Here is a 6,000-nt window from a genome sequence, read left to right on the forward strand (position 1 = left end):
TAGCTCTCTAATAGTCAGGGTCCCAGCAGGAAACAGGGCATCACAGCTGGGATTTTGAAGATAATTTAATGAAGGAACTATTTGCAGAGGTGTGGGCAGGGTTGAGGGAGCCAACAAGGGAGGTGAAAGCAGCAGGAAGCTGTGACCACCCTTAGGTCTGCAGGGGTGAGGAGAGGAAATGGTACTACTGGAGCCCAGTGAGAGCTGTGGAACATGCCTGAGAGGGGCTGAAGTTGTGAAAGGTACAGCCACTGCCAGAACCACGGTACTGACACAGAGCTGGGAGTAGGAGGAGAAATATCTACAACAGTGCTTTCTTTTCCGACTCTAACATCCTGCTGGTGCTTCTGTGGAGATCCCAGGTAGATGTCAGAGGGCACCGGAACCTGGGGCATGCTATCCATATGGGTAGAGAAGGGTGGGGGGGCGGACCTGGAAGGACAAAGGGAAAATGACCAGCACATTGTTGATTGCCTTACAGGGGGCCATCTGCCTCATCTGGCAGCATAGCCCTAGCCTCAGTCCAGGTGGTTGAGACTGGCTCAGAGAAGGATGGTGGTTGGGATACCCTGGTGGCTCAGTGGCTGAGTGCCTGCCTTCGGCCCAGGGCATGATCCTGGAGTCCCTGGATCGAGTCCCACATCGGGCTCCCTGCGTGGAGCCTGCTTCTCTCTCTGCCTGTGTCCCTGCCTCTCTCTCTCTGTGTCTCTCATGAATAAATAAGTAAAATCTTAAAAAAACAAAAAACAAAAAAACAGATAAGGATGGTGGCAAAGTAGTCCCACTTCTTGGGCAGCCTCTCTTTGTTATACCTTTCCACAAATATCCTCTGACACTACCCTTTGAGTCTCAATAAATACAATTAAGGTGAATCCATCATGATTTCCTTCAGCTTCCTATTCAAACCTATAGGGATCCACACCCAGATTTACTATACTTCTCCAGGCTGTGTTCCAGGCCAGCCTCTCTACCTATGTATCACCCAGCCCGTCGTGACTCCTAGAGCATCACTCCATCATCCTTCCTTTCTCTGTTTCGATGGTCCTTCCTTCTCTTTCTTCCCTCTTAGCCTGTAAATATGTCCAAGTTTCGGGATCCCTGGGTGGCGCAGTGGTTTAGCGCCTGCCTTTGGCCTAGGGCGCGATTCTGGAGACCCGGGATCGAATCCCACATCGGGCTCCCGGTGCATGGAGCCTGCTTCTCCCTCTGCCTATGTCTCTGTCTCTCTCTCTCTCTGTGACTATCATAAAAAAAAAAAAAATATGTCCAAGTTTCTACTGCCTTAAAAACTAACAAAAAGCCTCTACCTCCTTTTATCTCTGTTGCCTGTCCTTTTTCTTCCTCCTCATCTCATCCAAAATTCTTTTTATTTAAGATTTTATTTATTCGTGAGAGACACACACACACACAGAGGCAGAGACATAGACAGAGGGAGAAGCAGGCTCCCTGAGGGGAGCCTGATGTGAGACTTGATCCCAGGGTCCTGAGTCAAAGGTCGATGCTCAACCATGGAGCCACCTAGGTGCCCCTCATCCAAAATTCTGGCAAGAACATGTACGAGTTAGGGTTCTTTGACTGCAAGCAACAGAGACTGACTTGCAAACTTAAGCAAGAAAAGAATTTGTTAGAAGGAAATGAGGGTGGCACACAGATGGAGGGGGGGACTGAAGAGCCCGGCTTCCAAAAGGATTTGAGCCAGGGGCATGGCAGAGATGGAGACAGCAAGAAGGAATAACAGTCTCTTCTGGGCCCTGGCTGCCATCTGAATCAGTTCCAACCAGGTTCCAGCAGCAGGTCACGTAATCTCACGATTCAAATTCCAGGGAGAGCCTCTGATTGGTGTGGCTTGAGCCACGTGGCCTCCCCTTGGCCTGTGGACAGCTGGGCACCCTGTTGGACAGTCTCCTGGAATCGTATCTGGTAGGCCAGGGGTGGTTACTCAGAGAAAAATCAAGGAGCTATCATAGACGAGGGGGAAATGGATGCCGGGCAGGCAGAAACAATGGATGTCTGCGGCGCAGAGCACTCCTGCTCACCAGACCCAGCCTTCATCTCCCATCTGAGCCTCAACTCACTGAAACCATTTGCACTAAGCTTGTTGGTGACCTTCTCTTGCCAAATCCAAGGACATTTTTCAGTCTTTGTCTGCAGTTTTTGACTCCATTGACCAGTACCTCTCTCTTGAAAATCTTTCCTCCTGGGACACCTGAGTGGCTCAGTGGTTGAGTGTCTGCCTTCGGCTCAGGGCGTGATCCCAGGATTGAGTCCCACATCAGGCTTCCCTCAGGGAGCCTGTTTCTCCCTGTGCCTGTGTCTCTGTGTCTCTCATGAATAAGTAAATAAAATCTTTAAAAATAAAGAAAAACAAAAGACAATCTTTCCTTCCTGGCTTGTGCATAACAAATTGATCTGCAAAACTTAGCATTTCAGAACAGCAGACATTTATTATCTCATAGTTTCTTCGAGTCAGGACTCCATGAACGGTTTAGCTGAGGGCTTGTGATCTCGTCTGAAGGGTCTGAAGGCTCGGGTTGTGTGTGGGGGGATATAGCATGCAAGAGTTTCCCCAGGGTGGGTGATCCAACAGAGGGGTCAGGGATGGGAAGGAGAGAGACAGGAGAGAAGGGGAAAAAGACGTGCGAGCATGTATAGAAGTTGTAGTCTTCTTATAATCTAATCTTGGAAGTGACAAGCCATCACTTCTGCTGTATTCTCTTCATGAGAAGTGAGTGTCTAGGTCCAGCCCACACTCATGGGGAGGGGATCACACAAGACCCCCGAGGCAGGGGTCACTGGGTGCCTCTTAGGGCTGCCTACCATAGCTTCCATGACCTAGCTTAGTCATAGTTCTTCTTCCTCCCTGACCGCTTCTTCTCTGGTCCATATAGGGACTCCTCTTCCTCTGTACATCTTTGAAATGTGGCTCTTCCCCCGGCTCCTTTCTTGACCCATAGCTCTTCTCCTTCTGCACGTTCTTCCTGAGAGACGTCATCCACCCACGTGATTTTAGCTTTCACCAGTATGCTGATGATGTGCAAACTTTCAGCCCAGACTCTCTCCATGTTATATTCTAATATCCACTGCAGAGCCAGTATAGACTGCTGGATCAGAGCGTGTCCATGCATACCTCAGACATAAGAGGTTCCGAAAAGGGGATGCCTGGGTGGCTTAGTGGTCCCTGGCCTTTGGCTCAGGGCGTGATCCTGGGGCCCTGGGATGAAGTCTCACACTGAGCTCCCCACAGGGAGCCTGCTTTTCCCTCTGTCCTATGTCTCTGCCTCTCTCTGTGTCTCTCTTATGAATAAATAAATAAAATCTTTTAAAAAAAGAAGTTCCAAAAAGAACTTCTTCAAGTAAGCTCTGTGCCTCCCTCATATTTTCTCCTGTCTCAATGAATGGCACTCCGTCCACCCAGTCATCCAGGTGAGAAACATGGTCATCACCCTTGACACCACCCTCTCCCTCACCCTCATATCCAGACATAAAGCCTTGCTGACTGGATTTACCTCAAAGTTTGTCAAACCAGTCACCTGCTTTGGGTTGCTAATAATGTCACAATATCAGCCTTTAGCTCCTCTTGGTTGGGTAATTGCAACAGCTTCCTGGTTTTTCTTGCCTCACTCTGACCCTCTCAAAAACACAGAGCTGCCCTGGATTAAAGCCCCCTTGGCCTCTGAGATCAAAAGATGCTTAATGATAGGGCCGCATCCAGCCTTTCCAGAAGGATCTTTCTGACACAGTTTGTATGTTAGCAACCTCACTGCCTGTCTGCCCACAACCTGCTCTTCTTCACATGCATGTCTTTCTTTCTACTGTCCTCTCTGATTTTAATGCCCCTCCCACTTCAGGAGAACAATTTCCCCTTTAAAACTCAAGAAAATTTACCCAGGCTGGTATTGTGTCCCAGCACACCATGTTGTTTTGATTTATTGATGTGCTTGTCTCTCCTACTGGACCATGAGCTCTTGAGGGCAGGAATTGTATTCTCTCCCTCTTGGCATCACTAGCACCTTCCGTGGAGGTTGTACTTATATGGGTTACTCCAGCTGTGTGTATTAAATGCATGAATGTATAAACTGGAGATTTTTTTTTAAACTGGAGATTTTTGATAGCTTAGGATATATGAAATGGTTCTTTTTTTTAAAAAATGCTTTATTTTTTAAAGGTAATCTGTACATCCAACGTGAGGCTTGAACTCAGAGATCGAGAGTGCATGCTCTGCTGACTGAGCCACCCAGGCACCCCCTATGAAATGGTTCTTGAAGTCGAATTGAAGTTAGCCAGAGGGAGAAGAGGGGGAAGGACATTCCAGTTATAGAGAACTGCATGTGCAAAGGGCAGGAGGTCAGAGGAAGCCAATTCAAGGAAGTGGTGGTGGTCTGGTTTGGAGTATACAGTGCATAGTGGGTGCTGACTGGAGGAGCAGGAGGGGAGCCAGATACTGGGAAGGGCCTGAAAAACTGGCTAAGGAAGGTTTTGGCTTTCATCCTGTTGGTGACGGGGAGCCCTGAAAGAGTTTGAAGCAGGGAGTGATTTCATCAAAGCCATGTTGTAGAAAGATCGCTCCAGTGGCCGGTTGTGGAGAATGGACTAGAAAAGGCAGGACTGGAGGCTGGGAGGCCAGGCAGGAAGCCGGTGCATCAGGTGTGGAGGCCTGAATGAGGACCTGAGGCAAGTGTCACTGGAAGAGAAGAGGGGATAGATTTGAGAAATAGGTTGAGATCTATGAAATTGCTGTTTTGTAAAGAAAAAGCCAGTTGACTGTTGGCAATTTTTATGTGGTTCATCTTAATATTAGGAAGGTAGGGGGCACCTAGGTGGCTCACCTCTGCCTTCAGCTCAGGTCATGATCCTGGGGTCCTGGGATAGAGCCCCTCATCGGACTGCTCAGCGGGGAGCCTCTTCTCCCTCTCCCTCTGCCCCTCCTTGTGCTCTCTATTGCTCTCTCTCTCTCTCTCTCTCAAATAAATAAATAAAATCTTAAAAAATATATTAAGAAAGTAAATAAACTGGATGGGATTTTTTTTTAAATTTTTTTTTTTTTATGATAGTCACAGAGAGAGAGAGAGAGAGGCAGAGACACAGGCAGAGGGAGAAGCAGGCTCCATGCACCGGGAGCCCGACGTGGGATTCGATCCCGGGTCTCCAGGATCGCGCCCTGGGCCAAAGGCAGGCGCCAAACCGCTGCGCCACCCAGGGATCCCCCTGGATGGGATTTTGATTCTGACATGGAGGTGAACGTGACAAAGAGGCTGCCAAGTCTGGGGCTATTTTTCTTTTTTCTTTTTAAATTTTTTTTTTCTTTTTTAATTTTTTAATTGGAGTTCAATTAGCCAACATTTAGCATAACACCCAGTGCTCATCCTGTCAAGTGCCCCCCTCAGTGTGGGGCTATTTTTCTGACTGGATTGCTGAATCAGATGGAGAGGTCAGTAGGGAGAGAAGAAACTCACATCGGGTGGGGGTGGGGCATGGTGGGGAAGGCAGTGTGTTCAGGTTGGACATTTTGATTTTGAGGTGACTTTGAGACCTCCAGGAGGTGGCTGGATATCTGGGTCCCAAGTTTAGGAGAGAGGGATAAGATGGAGAAATATTTGGGTTTACCAGCTTAGAGAAGGCAATTGTGGGAGGGGAAGATTCACCCAGAGAGAGCAGCCGAGACAGCAGGAGAACCAAGAGAGTGAGTTTTCTTAGATGCAAAGAGGATTTTTAAAAGACAGTTGTGCCCAGTGCTGTAGAGAGGGCATGTCCTATGACTGAGAAGCACCTCTTGGATTTAGCAAGAAGGAGGCAGTCTGGGGAAGGGGACAGTGATAGGAGTGGCCTGGACTGGGCCCTGGAGGGGAAGAGACTAGGCCTGGCTTTGGGACTGGCCCTTGATCCTCAGTAATGCGTGGCTGTAGCCACCAGGGGGCAGTGGCCACACGGAATCCAGGTTGAAGGGATTTGCTGGGGCCTGGCAAGCTGGTGGGCTTGATGTGGGCTGTGGCATGGAATAGG

Source organism: Vulpes lagopus, chromosome 2 (genome assembly GCF_018345385.1).
Source record: "Vulpes lagopus strain Blue_001 chromosome 2, ASM1834538v1, whole genome shotgun sequence".
In the NCBI taxonomy this organism is placed as follows: Eukaryota; Metazoa; Chordata; class Mammalia; order Carnivora; family Canidae; genus Vulpes; species Vulpes lagopus.